Source organism: Schistocerca cancellata, chromosome 12 (genome assembly GCF_023864275.1).
Source record: "Schistocerca cancellata isolate TAMUIC-IGC-003103 chromosome 12, iqSchCanc2.1, whole genome shotgun sequence".
NCBI classification, from domain to species: Eukaryota; Metazoa; Arthropoda; class Insecta; order Orthoptera; family Acrididae; genus Schistocerca; species Schistocerca cancellata.
In genome coordinates this window covers 108,068,966-108,090,079 of record NC_064637.1, presented here as the reverse complement: position 1 = coordinate 108,090,079, position 21,114 = coordinate 108,068,966, and the positions used below count along the sequence as shown (strand labels likewise).

Sequence of the window (21,114 nt, the reverse complement as noted above, 5' to 3'; positions counted from 1 at the left end):
CATGAATGGATGCAGGTGATCAGACAGGATGCTTACATACGTGTTACATGCCAGAGTTGTATTTAGACATATCAGGGGTCCCGTATCATTCCAATTGCGCACACACCCCACACCATTACAGAGCCTCCACCGGCTTGAACAGTCCCCTGCTGACATGCAGGGTCCATGGATTCATGAGGTTGTCTCCATACCCGTACACGTCCATCCGCACAATACAATTTGAAACGAGACTCGTCCGACCAGGCAACATGTTTCCAGTCATCAACGGTCCAATGTCGGTGTTGACAGGCCCAGGCGAGGTGTAAAGCTCTGTGTCGTCTAGTCATGAAGGGTATAAATGTGGGCCATCGGCTCCGAAAGCCGATATCGATAGTGTTTCCTTCAATGGTTCGCACGCTGACACTTGTTGATGGCCCAGCATTAAAAACTGCACCAATTTTCACTTCTGTCACATTCAACGATTCTCTTCAGTCGTCGTTGGTCCCGATTTTGCAGGATCTTTTTCCGGCCGCAGCGATGACGAAGACCTGAGGTTTTACTGGATTCCTGATATTCACAGTACACTAATAAAATGGTCGTATGGGAAAATCCCCACTTCATTACCACCTCGGAGATGCTCTGACCCATCACTCGTGCACCGACTATAACACCACGTTCATACTCACTTAAATCTTGACAACCTGCCATTGTAGCAGCAGTAATCGATCTAACAACTGCACCAGACACTTGTTGTCTTACAGAGGCGTTGCCGATCGCAGCGCCATATTCAGACCATGTACATTCCTCTATATTTGAATATGCATGTCTACAACATAGACTATATATATATATATATATATATATATATATATACAGGGTGAGTCACCTAACGTTACCGTTGGATATATTTCGTAAACCACATCAAATACTGACGAACCGATTCCACAAGCCGGTCTGACGACATGATCCAGAAAGTGGAGAGAATTGTTTTGAGGGATCGCCGAACGACTGTTGAACAGATCGCCTCCAGAGTTGGCATTTCTGTAGGTTCTGTGCACACAATCCTGCATGACGACCTGAAAATGTGAAAAGTTTCACCCAGGTGGGTGCCACGAATGCTGACGGACGACCACACGGCTGCCCGTGTGGCATGTTGCCGAGCAATGTTGACGTGTAACGGCAGCATGAATGGGACTTTCTTTTCGTCGGTTGTGACTATGGATGAGACGTGGATGCCATTTTTCAATCCAGAAACAAAGCGCCAGTCAGCTCAATGGAAGCGCACAGATTCACCGCCACCAAAAAAATTTCGAGTAACCGCCAGTGCTGAAAAAATGATGGGTGCCCATGTTCTGGGACAGCGAGGGCGTAATCCTTACCCATTGCGTTCCAAAGGGCACTACAGTAACAGGTGCATCCTACGAAAATGTTTTGAAGAACAAATTCCTTCCTGCACTGCAACAAAAACGTCTGGGAAGGGCTCCACGTGTGCTGTTTCACCAAGACAACGCACCCGCACATCGAGCTAACGTTACGCAACAGTTTCTTCGTGATAACAACTTTGAAGTGATTCCTCATGCTCCCTACTCACCTGACCTGGCTCCTAGTGACTGATTTTTCCAACAATGAAAGACACTCTCCGTGCCCGCGCATACACCAGCCGTGCCGCTATTGCCTCAGCGATTTTCCAGTGGTCAAAACAGACTCCTAAAGAAGCCTTCGCCGCTGCCATGGAATCGTGGCGTCAGCGTTGTGAAAAATGTGTACGTCTGCAGGGCAATTACGTCGAGAAGTAACGCCAGTTTCATCGATTTCTGGTGAGTAGTTAATTAGAAAAAAAATCGGAGGCCTTAGAACTTGAATGCACCTCGTACCTTGCACCACACACCGGACGAGGAAGCAAGTTAATATTGCATCGTCAGTCGGATCTGGGATGTATTGAGAGTTTTAATTCTCTAGCTAATCGAGAAGTTAGTTTAAAATCAATTGCAAAACTTGCACTGACCAAACAAGCCGGCCGCTGTGTCCGAGCGGTTCTAGGCGCTTCAGTCCGGAAGGAGCTAGTGTAATTGTTTGATACAAACCATACAAAAATGCACGGAAGTATGAGGGGCTAGTGTAATTGTTTGATACAAACCATACAAAAATGCAAGGAAGTATGTTTTTTAACACAAATCTACGTTTCTTTAAATGGAACCACGTTAGTTTTGTTAGCACATCTGAACATATAAACAAATACGTAATCATTGCCGTTGTTGCATTGTAAAATGTTAATTACATCCGGAGATATTGTAACCTAAAGTTGACGCTTGAAACCTCCGACGTTCAGTTGCGTGTTGTAACAGACACGGGCCACGGTCGGCGAGCAGCATCTGCAGGGACATGTTTACGATGACGACCGTGTTTCTCCTTATCTTACACCACTGGGCTTCTTTCTGTGGGGTACGTTAAAGGAGAATGTGTACCGTGATGTGCCTACAACCCCAGGGGATATGAAACAACATATTGTGGCAGCCTGCTGCGACATTACACCAGATATACAGCGGCGTGTACGACATTCATTACCCCAGAGATTGCAATTGTGTGCAGCAGATGATGGCCACCACATTGAACATCTATTGGCCTGACATGTCGGGACACACTCTATTCCACTCCGTAATTGAAAACGGAAACCACGTGTGTACGTGTACCTCACCCCTCATGGTAATGTACATGTGCGTCAGTGAAAAAGACCAATAAAAAGGTGTTAGCATGTGGACGTAATGTGCTGTTTCAGTCTCTTCTGTACCTAAGGTCCATCACCGTTCCCTTTGGATCCCTACGTAATTCGGTGCTCTCCGATACACACGATCGAACAGCGGAGGAGTGGTACTCAAGCGTCAACTTTAGGTTACAATATCTTCGGATGTAATTAACATTTTACAATGCAACAAACGGCACTGATTACGTATTTGTTTATATGTTCAGATGTGCTAACAAAACTAACGGGGTTCCATTTAAAAAAACGTAGGTTTGTGTTAACCAATTACATTAGCCCCTCCCCTCACATTCGGTCTGTGGAATCGATTCGTTAGTATTTGATGTGGTTTACTAAATACATCCAGCGGTAATGTTAGGTGACTCACCCTGTATATATATATAGTGTCACCAGAACCTTAATTTTAGATTATAGGGTTATGTTATTGCTTACTGTTAGCTTGTCATCTGCAAGTGAATGACTTTAATGCGAATTATTGGGCAAGTTAATACAGCACGTATGTCTAAATATAGTGTCGTTGAGCAAAAATATTTCCCCACTATATTAGCGGTTACTTACATTGAGTTTTCACAAATCCTTTTTCATTTGCGTTCCCATTAGATGTTGAGAAGCTTACACAAACACTACACATATTTTGCAGCATTTCGTTTGTAAATAACACTTTTTAACTTTGATAAAACAAATTTGTATTTTGTTTACCTCTCTCTCTCTCTCTCTCTCTCTCTCTCTCTCTCTCTCTCTCTCTTTCTATGTGTGTATGTGAGTTTATCGATTTGTGCCGTCTTTCCTCAACAGTTCCTTTAATGTGTTAAATACTGTCTTATTGCATTTGCTATTATAATTTAGTGCATAACCCCATTACATAATATTAAGGTAATGACAATAACAAACAGTAACTCTTTTATGCCTAATTATCATTTAAAACATACTGATATTCTACAGATTTGAGAAGAGAAAAATCCACTAACAATTGGACAAAGGTGCTGAAACGTGTTTGGATGTGTATGAAGCAACAGTGTTTTTCCTAACAGGTGGACTTTATTTCCAGTAACTGAGTCAGTTCTTTGTAACAGTGAGGAGAGGAGAGGAGAGGAGAGGACATTTACGGGGACAGCGCTGAGCGCCGCCGTGTAGAGCCACCGTGGGGCGGCTCTGCGCTAATAACCGTCCTGGCAGGGTCGCCAATAATTCAGCACCTAAACGGCAGCTGCTCGGGTTTTAATGGCGCCCGGGGGCCAAGGTGTGGCCCGCCATAGGCCCGACAATGGCGTGCTTTGGGGACCGCCGCGCTCCTAACAGCACAGTGTAGTGTAGTGTAGTTGGGTGGGGTGTGGCGTGGCACACGCTGTTACAGTCACCTCTTGTCCTTCCCCCTCACCATGGGACACTCAGTGCCTGCCGACCCGACGTTCCACAGCCCCCAGCTAATGTCAACGTTTACACAGCCTTCTACTCACCACTGAGACCAAATGTGAAAATCAGTTACATATCACACCCCTACAAGAAGAGTGACAAGTGAAAAAACAACAAGTTTTTGTTTTTGTCACTGAAAAATTTGTGTGCACAAAAAACTTCACATATATCTCTCACAGTTTCTCCACTTCAGGACAGTTGTATCAGTTTTGTTGTCGGCTACTTCATTGTGCGTTACGCTAAGAACAGTATCATTTCAGCCTTGCTATTGGCAGGTGTTCACGACTCGTTCAAGAAGTGCCGCCCACTCCGAGTTCTGAAACATTTCGCGTATAAGTTGAACGTAATTTTTAATATAATTGACTTTTATAACATCTGTGTTTATACAACGTCTGTATCTTACATTACAATGTCCTTCAGATATGCATGCATCCATGTCTGAAGAAACAGACACCGATTTGACGATGACACGTATCATAAATATTACGAAATTTTGTGTGTTGCAGAGTACAAGGAAAAATCATAGGAATTGAATTTCTGCTATGAAGAACGCTCATATTGAATTGCTTTTCTCAGTGAAAATTATTCCTGCGTCATTTAAGCCCATTCATAATTTTGTGTTTTCATAAACTTTTTTCCTTAAATTGTACCTAATTGATTTTCGTTATTAACTTGTATTCAGTTTCATAAATTATAATTCTGTATTTTGTATTTTTCTACTATAATAACTTGAACATTTTTCATTTTTTATTTTAACTGAAGTACGAGTTTTTCCTGATGGAGGTTCGATTGTCGTATTACATCACGGTACGTAAAAAAATGTATATTCTTTGTGGTGGAAAAGTTGCAAAAGCTTTACATGAGGGCGTAAACAAACCAAAAAAGTTTTCTGGAGATCAATAAAGGTGACACGACTCAAAGAATTAATTAATAACTAACTAATAATACCTCACTTTCGACAGTTACAGAACTATATGTCCATATTACTACTGTACAAACTATGAGATTTACTGCCAACATTACTCATTTGAAATTTGAAGAGCATACTATTTGGTTCAAATGACACTACTTAAACCTAACTAACCTAAGGACATCACACACATCCATGCCCAAGGCAGGATTCGAACATGCGACCGTAGCAGCAGCGCGGTTCCAGACTGTAGCGCCTAGAACCGCTCGGTCACGAAGCCCAGCACACACTATTTCAATATAAGTTTTATACAATTCTTAATTCGATTTTTCTCAAATATAGTATTTTTGAGTTGTGTCACTGTTCTTGCCGAAGTGCGATATCTAGTTCGTAGGATCAATTTTCGTCTTAGTCATGGAACGAGTCAGTGTATAAAATTACACCAGAAAATTTGATAACAAAGGAAATGAATCGCACACGAATCCTATGCAGGAGACAAGCTGCTAAGTGTATTGTAGCATAATGAACAATATCACACAGGAAGTAGCTTAAATTTTCTTCAGGAACTCGTCGACGGAATGGAAGAAGTCAGCCACGAGTACATTCTTCTGTTTACATTTGGAACTGCAAGGCTTATTCATAGGAATTTTTAATTATTGCGGTAACTACCCGAAAATGGATGCTGCAGAATGGTGTAAGCCTTTATGCTCAAGAGCACGATGTGCGATCCAATGGAGATTGGATTTCTATCGACCAATATTCGAGTGAAATCTGTTAGTTCATGGGTATAGTGTTCACAAAAAATTGCTAGACCCGCCCGTTTCTGACCAGAAAATACCCTTGGTGACTGGGAAGAGCTACCCCAGAATATAATTCCGTGTGTCGGAAGCGAGTGAAAATAAGTAAAGTACACTAATTTTTGGTGTTGAACTTCCACATACAGTAGATACTGTCATAATAGCAGCATTCTGTTTTTGAAGAAGATCCTGACCATGGGCTTTCCATAACACCTAAACGCCTGGAAATTGAGACGCCACCTCACAACCGTTCTCACTGCCTTGAGGAATCACCTTTTGTTGTCTGTTCTTGAAGTAATAAGTGATGACCCAAATATCTTTTAGTCAACAGGCGACTGTATACTAGGGGGAATGGGCTATACATGCACAAGTTAATGACCACTGTATAGTACACTGACACAAAAGAAAATCGCAATACCGAGAGCAAGTTGTGCGACATAAACAAAAGTTTGTAGGTGATTCTACAGCTAAAAGATGGTATCTATTGAAATTTCACACCATTCGTATAAGAGTGACGTCACTATGAGCATACAAATCTCGTTTGATTTAAACACTCGCTGTAACGGTCGTGAGAGTTATTTACATTGAGATTGTACGTAGTGAGATGATGTTAGTAAATAGTCCCTTTAAGAGGAGGTTTACTATCTTTGGCCCGAAAAAAAACATGTTTTTTGAGAATTTTTTTCTCGGGATGTGTTATAGATATCAGTGTGAAATTTGGTCAAAATGTTTATTGATATTTCCTCTGCAAACTGGAATTCTTTCGACCGGAAATGTCTAAGAGCAAAGGAGGAAGTGCCGTCAGAACGGAACAAAATTTCGATGTAGACCTCCACGCGCGGTATGTCACAGGTCAGCCGGCTCGTCTGAAATCAAAATTGAGTTGACGTTAGCGAAGTATGTAAGATTCTTTAAGAGTTGTACCTCGCTTATTCGGACCGTAGGAAACAAAGTGGTGGCGATTTGAAAAAAAATAGGTTTCTTTTCATGGATTTTTCGACTTAGTCGGCCACGTAAAAATATTTATAGTTGATGGATCGGAATAAAAGTTGTACAACTCCTAGACAATTTAGTTAGCTTCGTCGGAAAGAATCATGCCAATCGGTTCAGTAGATTTGAAGTTACCATACAGCGCGATGAAAAAACGTCATTTCGAGAAAAACGCGTTTGAAGTTTTGACTACATGTAAATGCAATATTATGCAGGGTACGTTCGATCTGCTATTCCGGGTCCATAAACTAGATCTTCCTCTTCCTCATAGAGGGCGTTCTGCTCCATCTGGGCCATCCTGCGCTGCTCCAGAGCCGCTCGTGCGGCCGGTGACAAGCGGTTTTCGGCCGCTCGAATCAGGTGGTCGTCAGAATGCTTGGCGAACTGCGTCGAATAGAATCCCAGGGCGACGTCCATCGTTGTCATGGTCTTCAGAATTGCTGAATGCCCTTCGTTGAAGCTGCTCACTGTCAGGAAAGTCGCAATCTCCACAGTCTTCGCACCAGAATGCAAATGCTTGGGGGCTAACTTCCAAACACACGCGTTCAAACTTTCCCAAACATACGCGTTCAAACTTTCATTTGAATTTTGGGTGTTTCCTCCCAAGTACTCTTCCTATAACTCGTCCTCCGAAAGAAAAAAACTCGTGCATTTTTTTGTTCAACCGCGAATAAGAAACATTTCCGTTCCTTATTCGAAAAAACCGTTCCACGGGTGGATTCTAAACACTTTTATCGATCCAAAAAACAGAATTAAAAAAATCGAATTTTTGAACGAAAAGATAGTATGTTGTATATTAACCGGGGACCTAGAAGCGACGGAGAATCTCCGTTCCCGCCTAAGCCGCAGTGGTCCACAACCCCAAGTCGACTACCGCAGTCCACTTCACCCCTCCGCCGCCCCACACAGAACCCAGTGTTATTGCGCGGTTCGGCCCCAGAAGGAACCGCCCCCCCCCCCCCCCCAGGGAATGTTTCACATCAGACGACTGTAACCCCCCTTGTTCACGCAGCAATCGCCGACGTAGTGTAGCTGAGGCGGAATAAGGGGAACTAGCCGGCATTCGCCGAATCAGATTGAAAACCGCCTAAAAACCATCCACAAACTGGCTGGCTCACCGGACCTCGACACAAGTCCGCCGGACGGATTCGTGGCTGGGACAAGGCGCTCCTTCCCGCTCCGGAAAAAAGATAGTAAACCTCCCCTTAAGGCAGGGGCGGGCAAACGTTGCACGCGGCTCATGTGCACACAGCGCTGCACGTGTGCTGCTCGCGTGCAATCGTCGAATGGGACTGTGGTGACAGCTGGCAGGGTGCGGCAGTGTAGTACCAGGCTAAGCTGTGGCCTTTGAAGCGAAGCGACCACTACGTAGTGAACGTTGTATTTCAAGAACCGGAAAATGCAGAGTGAATCAAGGAAACGAAGAAGTGGAGATTTGCTATCTTTTAAAAAGGAATTGCTATCTTTTAAAAAGGAATGGGAGAATCATTTTTTCTTTGTTCAAAAACGTGAAAATTCGAAATGACAGTATTCTCGCTGATGAGCGGAAGTTTATTATTGAACGCCTATATAATAAATTTCAATATGTTCCCGTACTTAGTGCAATAAAAGAGGAAATTCTCAAGCGATTTGGGGATATATCATACTTATCCCAAGGTTTTGAATAGTTCTCGAGACAATTTTCTCTTTCTGTAGATGATATTCATCCCAATTTGCAAATGGAATTAACAGATCTACACTGTAGATTCTACAGCGTAATTCTTGTATGAGAGACAAGTTCCTTTTAGTAAGACGTGCAATAGATTTTTATCACAACTTTCCACAGCAAGAGTTTCCTCGTCTCCATCGTGAAGCCGCGAAGATAATATGTTTGGCTCGACATACGTTTGCGAGAGATTTTTTTCTGTTATGAAAATTAATAAGTCTCGGTTAAGAGTAAACATCAGTAATGAAAATGTCGGTAACTGTTTGCGTTTGTCTGTATGTAGAAATTTTGTTCCAGACATTAAACGTATTGTAAACTCCACCTATGATAATTAAATACAACGTATCGTAGGTAATAGGTACTCTTTCAAACCATGATTTCTTTCAAGCACTCGTACTAACCTTATTCCTTCATTCAATAAAGCAGGCCAGGAAACAAAACGCATTACAGAGGAAGAAGCGGAGAGACGGTATGGTGGGGAGGGGAGACAAGCGGATGGGCAGCTTGCCCCTGTGTGCACGCAGAACACCTGTTAACTGCACGCGTGCAAGTGCACCGCACACGTGCAGGATTCCTGCCCGCCCCTGCCTTAAGGCAACAAAGACGCCATTATCAGCAACTCACTGAGTTTCAACGAGATCGTGTAATAGGACTACGAGAAACTGGATGTTCGTTCTGCAGTAGTGCAGAAAGACTTGGCAGCAGTGTAGCCACTGTGCACCATTGCCGGCAGCGGCGGTCGGCGGTCACGAAAATGTACGACCCTAAGAACACCGAGAGCTAGACTGCCACGTGGCACTACCAAGAGGGAACACCGTCGTGTTGGGCGCATCGCTCTGGTGCACCGTACTGCATCTGCAGCAGCAATCTGAGCGGCACGGCGACTCAACGAACCGGTTACTCCAAGGAGAGCTCCGAGCTGGACGCCCTGCTGCTGGTAGATATCGAAATAGACGACAGAGGGATGTTGTTGTTGTTGTCTTCAGTCCTGAGACTGGTTTGATGCAGCTCTCCATGCTACTCTATCCTGTGCAAGCTCCTTCATCTCCCAGTACCTACTGCAACCTACATCCTTCTGAATCTGTTTAGTGTATTCATCTCTTGGTCTCCCTCTACGATTTTTACCCTCCACGCTGCCCTCCAATGCTAAATTTGTGATCCCTTGATGCCTCAAGACATGTCCTACGAACCGATCCCTTCTTCTAGTCAAGTTGTGCCACAAACTACTCTTCTCCCCAATCCTATTCAACACCTCCTAATTAGTTATGTGATCTACTCATCTAATCTTCAGCATTCTTCTGTAGCACCACATTTCGAAAGCTTCTATTCTCTTCTTGTCCAAACTATTTATTGTCCATGTTTCACTTCCAACCATGGCTACACTCCATACAAATACTTTCAGAGACGACTTCCTGACACTTAAATCTATACTCGATGTTAACAAATTTCTCTTCTTCAGAAACGCTTTCCTTGCCATTGCCAGTCTACATTTTATATCCTCTCTACTTCGACCATCATCAGTTATTTTGCTCCCCAAATAGCAAAACTCATTTACTACTTTAAGCGTCTCATTTCCTAATCTAATTTCCGCAGCATCACCCGACTTAATTTGACAACATTCCATTATCCCCCGTTTTACTTTTGTTGATGTTCATCTTATACCCTCCTTTCAAGACACTGTCCATTCCGTTCAGCTGCTCTTCCAAGTCCTTTGCTGTCTCTGACAGAATTACCATGTCATCGGCGAACCTCAAAGTTTTTATTTCTTCTCCCTGGATTTTAATACCTACTCCAAATTTTTCTTTTGTTTCCTTTACTGCTTGCTCAATATACAGATTGAATAACATCGGAGAGAGGCTACAACCCTGTCTCACTCCCTTCCCAAACACTGCTTCCCTTTCATGCCCCTCGACTCTTATAACTGCCATCTGGTTTCTGTACAAATTGTAAATAGCCTTTCGCTCCCTGTATTTTACCCCTGCTACCTTTAGAATTTGAAAGAGAGTATTCCAGTCAACATTGTCAAAAGCTTTCTCTAAGTCTACAAATACTAGAAATGTAGGTTTGCCTTTCCTTAATCTATTTTCTTAGTTAAGTCGTAGGGTCAGTATTGCCTCACGTGTTCCAACATTTCTGAGGAATCCAAACTGATCTTCGCCGAGGTCGGCTTCTACCAGTTTTTCCATTCGTCTGTAAATAATTCGCGTCAGTATTTTGCAGTTGTGGCTTATTAAACTGATATTTCGGTAATTTGCACATCTGTCAACACCTGCTTTTTTTGGGATTGGAATTATTATATTCTTCTTGAAGTCTGAGGGTATTTCGCCTGTCTCATACATCTTGCTCACCAGATGGTATTGTCAGAACTGGCTCTCCCAAGGCCGTCAGTAGTTCCAATGGAATGTTGTCTACTCCCGGGGCCTTGTTTCGACTCAGGTCTTTCAGTGCTCTGTCAAACTCTTCACGCAGTATCGTATCTCCCAATTCATCTTCATCTACATCCTCTTCCATTTCAATAATATTGTCCTCAAGTACATCGCCTTTGTATAGACCCTGACAGAGGGATAGAAAAATAAAATCGCTCAAAAGAAATGCCGCTGGAGCTGATGGGATACCAGATCGATTTTACACAGAGTACGCGAAGGGACGTGCCCCCACTTCTTGCAGAGGTGTACCGTAGGTCTCTAGAAGAGCGTAGCGTTCCAAAGGATTGGAAAGGGACACAGGTCATCCTCGTTTTCAAGAAGGGACGTCGAACAGATGTGCAGAACTATAGACCTATAACTCTAACGTCAATCAATTATAGAATTTTGGCCGGCTGGGGATGGCAGAGCGGTTCTAGGCGCTACAGTCTGGAACCGCGCGACCGCTACGGTCGCATGTTCGAATCCTGCCTCGGGCATGGGTGTTGTGATGTCCTTAGGTTAGTTAGGATGAAGTAGATCTAAGTTCTAGAAGACTGATGACCGTAGAAGTTAAGTCCCATAGTGCTCAGAGCCCTTTTGTAGAATTTTGGAACACGTATAATGACTTTTCTCGAGACTAGAAATCTACTTTGTAGGAATCAGCATGGGTTTCGAAAAAGACGATCGTGTGAAACCCAGCTCGCGCTATTCGTCCACGAGACTCAGAGGGCCATAGACACGGGTTCCCAGGTAGATGCCGTGTTTCTTGACTTCCGCAAGGCGTTCGATACAGTTCCCCACAGTCATTTAAGAACAAAGTAAAAGCATATGGACTATCAAACCAATTGTGTGACTGGATTGAGGAGTTGCTAGATAACAGGACGCAGCATGTCATTCACAATGGAGACAAGTCTTCCGAAGTAAGAGTCATTTCAGGTGTGCCGCGGGGGAGTGTCGTAGGACCGTTGCTATTCAGAATATATATATAAATGACCTTGTGGATAACATCGTAAGTTCACTGAGGCTTTTTGCGGATGATGCTGTAGTATATCGAGAGGTTGTAACAATGAAAAATTGTACTGAAATGCAGGAGGATCTGCAACGAATTGACGCATGGTGCAGGGAATGGCAATTGAATTTCAATGCAGATGAGTGTAATGTGCTGCCAATACATAGAAAGATTCTTTATCAACTAGCTACAATATAGCAGGTCAGCAACTGCAAGCAGTTAATTCCATAAGTGTCTGGGAGTAGGCATTAGGAGTGATTTAAAATGGAAAGACCACATAAAATGAATTGTCGGTAAAGCAGATGCCAGACTGAGAATCATTGGAAGAATCCTAAGGAAATGCAGTCCGAAAACAAAGGAAGTAGGTTACAGTACACTTGTTCGCCCACTGCTTGAATATTGCCCACCAGTGTGGGATCCGTACCAGATAGGGTTGATAGAAGAGATAGAGAAGATCCAACGGAGAGCAGCGCGCTTCGTTACAGGATCATTTAGTAATCGCGAAAGCGTCATGGAGATTATAGATAAACTCCAGTGGAATACTCTGCAGGAGAGACGCTTAGTAGCTCGGTACGGGATTTTGTTGAAGTTTCGAGAACGTACCTTCACCGAGGAGTCAAGCAGTATATTGCTGCCTCCTACTTATATCTCGCGAAGAGACCATGAGGATAAAATCAGATATTAGAGTCCACACAGAGGCATACCGACAATCTTTCTTTCCACGAACAATACGAGACTGGAATAGAAGGGAGAACCGATTGAGGTATTCAAAGTACCCTCCGCCACATACTGTCAGCTGGCTTGCGGAGTATGGATGGAGATGTAGATGCGTGCTTTCCACTGACAGTCAATACAGTCACTGCGCACCGATGATGGTGCCACTAAAGAGGAGTCACTAAATACAGTTTTCCGTAATTTCTTCACGAAAGAAGAGGAAGTAAATATTCCAGAAATCGAAACCAGAAAAGTTGGTAGCATGAGTGACATAAAAGTAGATATCTTAGGTGTTGTGAAAAAACTCAAACAACTTAAGAAAAGTAAATCTTCCGGTCCAGATCAGGTTCCTCACAATGCAGACACAATAGCGCCTTTCTTAGCAATCATATACATCCTCTCACTTGACGAAAGGTCTGTTCCTAAGGTCTGGACACAGGTCACACCAATATTCAAGAAAGGAAATAGGAGTAACCCACAATTACAGACCCATGTCACTGACCTCAATTTGCCGTAGGATTTTGGAGCATATGATGCACACGAACATTATGAATCACCTTGAAGAAAATGACTTATTGATACATAAACAACACGGATTCAGAAAATATCGTTCATGTGCAACACAGCTAGCTCTTTATTCCCATGAAGTAAAGAGTGCTTTCGACAAGGGATCTCAGATCAGTTCTATATTCATAGATTTCAAGAAGGCTTTTGATACCGTTCCTCTCAAGCGACTATTAATGAAACTGCGTGCATATGCAGTATTGTCTCAGTTGTGTGACTGGATTCGTGATTTCCTCTCAGATAGGTCACAGTTCGTAATGATAGACGGCAAATCATCAAGAAGAACAGAAGTGATATCTGTCGTTCCGCAAGGTAGTGTCATAGGCCCTCTGCTCTTCCTGATTTATATAAACGATCTAGGTGATAATCTGAGCAGCCCGCTTAGATTGTTTTCAGATGACGCTGTAATTTACCGTCTAGTAAAATCATCAGACGATCAATTCCAGTTGCTGGCCGGGGTGGCCGAGCGGTTCTAGGCGCTACAGTCTGGAACCGCGCGACCGCTACGCTCGCAGGTTCGAATCCTGCCTCGGGCATGGATGTGTGTGATGTCCTTACGTTAGTTAGGTTTAAGTAGTTCTAAGTTCTAGGGGACTGATGACCTCAGAAGTTAAGTCCCATAGTGCTGAGTGCCATTTGAACCATTTTTCAATTCCAGTTACAAAATGATCTAGGGAGAATTTCTGTGTTGTGCGAAAAGTGACAATTGGCACTAAACCAAGAAAAGTGCGAGGTCATGCACATGGATACTAAAAAAAAAAAACAAAAAAAAAAAACAAAACAAAAAATTTGTTGAGTTTTGGGTATACGATAAACCGCACAAATCTAAGGCCTGTCAATTCGACTAAATACATAGGAATTACAATTATGAGCAACATAAATTGGAAAGTGCACACAGATAATATTGTGAGGAAGGCGAAACAAAGACTGCGCTTTGTTGGTAGAAGATGCGACGAACCCACTAAAGAGACAGTCTACATTAATCTTGTCCGTCCTCAGCTGGAATATTGCTGCGCAGTGTGGCATCCTTACCAGGTAGGATTGACGGAGGACATCGAAAAAGTGCAATGAGGGGCAGCTCGTTTCGTCTTATGGCGCAATAGGGGTGAGAGTGTCACTGATACGATACGCGAGTTGGGGTAGCAGTCACTGAAACAGAAGCGGTCTTTTTTGCGGCGAGATCTATTTACGAAATTTCGATCACCAACTTTCTCTTCCAAATGCGTAAATATCTTGTTGTCACCCACCTACGTAGGGAGAAACGATCATCGCTATATAATAGGAGAAATCAGAGCTCGAACGGAAAGATTTAGGTGTTCCTTCTTCGCACGCGCCTTTCGAGAGTAGAATGGTAGAGAAGTAGTATGAAAATGGTGCGATGAACCCTCTGCCAGGCACCATATACACGTTCACAGGCCGCGCAACGGGTTGGCATACTCTGGATCAGGTGGTCGAGCAGCTGCTGGGGTATAGCCTCCCATTCTTGCACCAGTGCCTGTCGGAGCTCCTGAAGTGTCGTGGGGGTTTGAAGACCTGCAGCGATACGTCGACCGAGAGCATCCCAGACGTGTTCGATGGGGTTTAGGTCTGGAGAAAAGGCAGGCCACTCCATTCTGTTTCAAGGTAATCCTCCACGATGGCGGCTGAGTGGGGCCGTGGGTTATCATCCATTAGGAGGTTCAAAAATGGTTCAAATGGCTCTGAGCACTATGGAACTGAACATCTGAGGTCATCAGTCCCCTTGACTTAGAACTACTTAAACCTAACAAACTAAAGACATCGCACACATCCATGCCCGAAGCAGGATTCGAACCTGCGGCCGTAGCAGACGTGCGGTTCGGCATTCAAGCGCGTAGATCCAATCGGCTATAGCGGCCGGCAATAGTAGGAAGGTGGGACCCATTGCACCCCTGAATAGATGGACATACTTGTGCTAAATGACGTCTCAATACACCTCACGTGTTACAGTTCCTCTGTCAAAGACATGCGGGTGTGTACGTGCACCAATCATAATCAGACCCCACACCATCAAACCGCGACCTCCATAAAGGTCCATTTCAAGGAAATTAAGAGGTTGGTGTCTGGTTCCTGGTTCACGCCAGATGGAAACCCGGCGAGAATCATTGTTCAGACTATACCTTGACATGTCCGTAAACATAACCTGGGACCACTGTTCCAATGACCATGTACTGTGTTCTTGACACCAGGCTTTACGGGCTCTCCTGTGACCAGGAGTCAGTGGAATGCACGTTGCAGGTCTCCTGTCGAATAAATCGTGTCTGTTCAATCGTCTGCAGACTGTGTGTCTGGAGACAACTGTTCCAGTGGCTGCAGTAAGGTCCCGAGCAAGACTACCTGCAGTACTCCGTGGCCGTCTGCGGGCACTGATGGTGAGATATCGGTCTTCTTGTGGTGTTGTACACTGTGGACGTCCCGTACTGTAGCGCCTGGACACGTTTTCTGTCTGCAGGAATCGTTGCCATAATCTTGAGGTCACTACGACGTGCTGTGTTTGACCAGCCTTCAGTCGCCCTAGTGCTCTACCCCTCATAACGTGCGACGACCGCAGGTCAAATGCACCGCATGGTCATACCCTGAGGTGATTTAAACCCGCAAACAGCCCGCCAGAGCGTTGTTTCACCATGTGTCAGCAATGTCCTCAATTTATGAGCATGAATGTAGATTGTGATTTCGTATGACAATAGGAGCACTGCCGTTTCCATATCATGGCTACTGCTCAAAATTTGTACGGCAATCTAGTGTTCGACCTGTCGTGCTGCCATCCATAATTTTTATGTCCTGATACTTTCATCACTTAGGAGTATTAAAAACAATCTAATGTTTTGACAAAATAGTAAAGCCAAAGCAATACAAAATAAGATATTGGTACACATATGTAGGCGATATAATCTGCATACTACACTCCTGGAAATGGAAAAAAGAACACATTGACACCGGTGTGTCAGACCCACCATACTTGCTCCGGACACTGCGAGAGGGCTGTACAAGCAATGATCACACGCACGGCACAGCGGACACACCAGGAACCGCGGTGTTGGCCGTCGAATGGCGCTAGCTGCGCAGCATTTGTGCACCGCCGCCGTCAGTGTCAGCCAGTTTGCCGTGGCATACGGAGCTCCATCGCAGTCTTTAACACTGGTAGCATGCCGCGACAGCGTGGACGTGAACCGTATGTGCAGTTGACGGACTTTGAGCGAGGGCGTATAGTGGGCATGCGGGAGGCCGGGTGGACGTACCGCCGAATTGCTCAACACGTGGGGCGTGAGGTCCCAACACTACATCGATGTTGTCGCCAGTGGTCGGCGGAAGGTGCACGTGCCCGTCGACCTGGGACCGGACCGCAGCGACGCACGGATGCACGCCAAGACCGTAGGATCCTACGCAGTGCCGTAGGGGACCGCACCGCCACTTCCCAGCAAATTAGGGACACTGTTGCTCCTAGGGTATCGGCGAGGACCATTCGCAACCGTCTCCATGAAGCTGGGCTACGGTCCCGCACACCGTTAGGCCGTCTTCCGCTCACGCCCCAACATCGTGCAGCCCGCCTCCAGTGGTGTCGCGACAGGCGTGAGTGGAGGGACGAATGGAGACGTGTCGTCTTCAGCGACGAGAGTCGCTTCTGCCTTGGTGCCAATGATGGTCGTATGCGTGTTTGGCGCCGTGCAGGTGAGCGCCACAATCAGGACTGCATACGACCGAGGCACACAGGGCCAACACCCGGCATCATGGTGTGGGGAGCGATCTCCTACACTGGCCGTACACCACTGGTAATCGTCGAGGAGACACTGAATAGTGCACGGTACATCCAAACCGTCATCGAACCCATCGTTCTACCATTCCTAGACCGGCAAGGGAACTTGCTGTTCCAACAGGACAATGCACGTCCGCATGTATCCCGTGCCACCCAACGTGCTCTAGAAGGTGTAAGTCAACTACCCTGGCCAGCAAGATCTCCGGATCTGTCCCCCATTGAGCATGTTTGGGACTGGATGAAGCGTCGTCTCACGCGGTCTGCACGTCCAGCACGAACGCTGGTCCAACTGAGGCGCCAGGTGGAAATGGCATGGCAAGCCGTTCCACAGGACTACATCCAGCATCTCTACGATCGTCTCCATGGGAGAATAGCAGCCTGCATTGCTGCGAAAGGTGGATATACATTGTACTAGTGCCGACATTGTGCATGCTCTGTTGCCTGTGTCTATGTGCCTGTGGTTCAGTCAGTGTGATCATGTGATGTATCTGACCCCAGGAATGTGTCAATAAAGTTTCCCCTTCCTGGGACAATGAATTCACGGTGTTCTTATTTCAATTTCCAGGAGTGTAGATGAAGCGCAGAATTTTATAGAAGAAGTTAATGAGGGCATAAACACAATCCACACATAAATACAGTTCACCATTGAAACACACGCAGATGTAAAACTTAATTTGCTAGATCTCACCGTACATCAGAGGAACAACAAATATGAGCTCACAATTTATAAAAGACCTACAATCACCAGCACCCTTCAAGAATGAGATTTTCACTCTGCAGCGGAGTGTGCGCTGATATGAAACTTCATGGCAGATTAAAACTGTGGGCCGGACCGAGACTCAAAATGGCTCTGAGCACTATGGGACTTAACTTCTGAGATCATCAGTAGCATTGAACTTAGAACTACTTAAACCTAACCAACCTAAGGACATCACACACATCCATGCCCGAGGCAGGATTCGAACCTGCGACCGTAGCGGTCGCTCGGCTCAAGACTGTAGCGCCTAGAACCGCACGGCCACTCCGGTCGGCAGGACCGAGACTCGAACTCGGGAAACATCACTCTGGAAACATCCCCCCAGCCTGTGGCTAAGCCATGTCTCCGCAATATCCTTTCTTCCAGGAGTGCTAGTTGTGCAAGGTATGCAGGAGAGCTTCTGCGAAGTTTGGAATGTAGGAGACTAGATACTGGCAGAAGTAAAGCTATGAGGACGGGGCGTGAGTCGTGCTTGGGTAGCTCAGTTGGTAGAGCACTTGCCCGCGAAAGGCAAAGGTCCTGAGTTCGAGTCTCGGTCCGACATACAGTTTTAATCAGCCAGGAAGTTTCATACCAGCACCCTTATTCATAGTTAATACAGTCATCCCATAAATTATAAAGAAGCGAGTTTCAGGTATTTACTGCATAAAGTGAACAAAACACACATGAACAAACATGATTATACAGAAGAACTGAAGACAATAGTACAATCTGCACTAGACAACAGGTATGACACAAAGACGGTAGATAAACAAAAACAAAATACAAAAACATCCAACACGTAACCATAAAGAACACATACACATACACAACAAATTAGCAGACGTTAAGCAACAAATAATGGGGAGCAAAATAACTGATGATGGTCGAAGTAGAGAAGATGTAAAATGTAGACTGGCAATGGCAAGGAAAGCGTTTCTGAAGAAGAGAAATTTGTTAACATCCAGTATAGATTTAAGTGTCAGGAAGTCGTTTCTGATAGTATTTGTATGGAGTGTAGCCATGTATGGAAGTGAAACATGGACGATAAATAGTTTGGACAGGAAGAGAATAGAAGCTTTCGAAATGTGGTGCTACAGAAGAATGCTGAAGATTAGATGGGTAGATCACATAACTAATGAGGAGGTATTGAATAGAATTTGGGAGAAGAGGAGTTTGTGGCACAACTTGACAAGAAGAAGGGACTGGTTGGTAGGACATGTTCTGAGACATCAAGGGATCACAAATTTAGCATTGGAGGGCATCGTAGATGTTAAAAATCGTAGAGGGAGACCAAGAAATGAATACACTAAGCAGATTCAGAAGGATGTAGGTTGCAGTAGGTACTGGGAGATGAAGAAGCTTGTACAGGATAGAGTAGCATGGAGAGCTGCATCAAACCAGCCTCAGGACTGAAGACCACAACAACAACAAGCAACAAATGGCAAATAATCACTCAACAAAGTCACACAGAGCATGGCCAATATACTAAAGAGACGAGGGCTCAACATAGCATACGGAACAACAACGCAATACAGAATAGACTTTGATGGAACGACACCAACACTGGTAAATACAGTTAGTGTGGAGTATACTACGTCTACAACTTTGCTTCCGCCGTTTCTTCTCGAAGTTCGAGCCTTTATTGTGAAAAACTTACAAAAAATTTACGATTCAAAGAATTGGCCATCGTTGGCCACTGTTTTCTCCTAGCTTTAGAGCAGCATACGAATCCCGCAGTGTATAAACTGGACATCTTTCGAGGGGAGCCATGAATCTATCCAATTTTGCACTTGTTCATACGACCGCAAGTGCTAGTTATCTAGGTCGTGTGTCACAGATCGAGAAAGGTGGCAGTCAGAGGAAGGAATATCTGAAGAATACAGCGGGTGGGGTAGAACTTCCCATTTCAACGTTTCCAAGTGTATCTTGACGGGATTTTCGACATGGGGTTGTGCACTGTCATGCTGCAAAATCTTTTTTTCATGTCTATCGCTGCAGTGTGGCCGATTGTCTTTCAATGCTCGGCTCAAACAAATCAATTGCTTTCGATAAAGATCTCCTGTGATTGTTCCCGTCGGTTCCAGTAGCATCGAAAGCTTTCTCTCTTTCACAATCATGCCGGTCATCACCGTCAAAATCACCATTCTTGAAGGAGGGAAAAGATTTTCTGCGAAGTTCTGTCACCAACAGGCGTCTCACCATAGGTCTTACCCAACTTTTTATGAGCCTCAGCCGCAGATTTCTTCATATTAAAGCAGAAAATTAAAACATCCCGCAGATGACAAGAATTTGGCTCATAAGTTGACGTATTCAGTCCAGAATAACTTCATTATGGAATCAAAACTCGACTGATATTTGTTGTTGTTGTTGTGGTCTTCAGTCCTGAGACTGGTTTGATGCAGCTTTCCATGCTACTCTATCCTGTGGAAGCTTCTTCATCTCGCAGTACCTACTGCAACCTACATCCTGCTGAATCTGTTTAGTGTATTCATCTCTTGGTCTCCCTCTACGATTTTTACCGTCCACGCTACCCTCCAATACTAAATTGGTGAATCCTTGATGCCTTAAAACGTGCCCTACCAATGGATTCCTTCTTCTAGTCAAGTTGTGCCACAAATTTCTCTTTTAATCAATACCCCCTCATTAGTTATGTAACCTACCCATCTAATCTTCAGTATTCTTCTGTAGCACTACATTTCGAAAGCTTCTATTCTCTTCTTGTCTAAACTATTTATCGTCCACATTTCACTTCCATATATGGTTACACTCCACACAAATACTTTCAGAAACGACTTCCTGACACTTAAATCTATACTCGATGTTAACAAATTTCTCTTCTTGAGAAACACTTTCCTTGCCATTGCCAGTCTACATTTTATATCTTCTCTACTTCGACCATCACCAGAAATTTTGCTCTCCAAATATCAAAACTCCTTAACTTCTTTAAGTGTCTCATTTCCTAATCTAATTCCCTCAGCATCAACTGACTTAATTCGACTACATTTCATTATCCTCGTTTTGATGGCGTTATGTTCTCAAATGCCAAAGCTTACAGTACGACACTTACGACGAACGACTTGCACCACTACTTTCCACTAATGCCGTCTTTTCCAAAACGGCGGAAGCAAAGTTGCAGACCTAATATCAACTAACTTGCAACTGCTGTCAGGGCGTACATATGGGTCAAAGATGCAGGAATTTTAAAATCAGTTACGCAGAACATCTTAGAGCATTGAAAAGCAATAGCTCACACTCAAAATTTGCAGATCAACTAACAGCACAGAATCACCACGCAACCAACACAGAAACCGAACTGCAAATCCTTAAAATTACCAGCAGTCTATACTACAAACTAACAA

At 44.4% G+C, this 21,114-nt stretch overlaps 1 protein-coding gene across 1 annotated transcript in view; it reads right to left on the bottom strand.

Annotated features, from left to right (window-relative positions):
- The window catches only part of LOC126109762 (acetylcholine receptor subunit alpha-like), a 681,242-nt gene that overhangs the window by 405,738 nt on the left and 254,390 nt on the right, over positions 1-21,114 (bottom strand). The gene's annotated exons all lie outside the window — the stretch shown is intronic.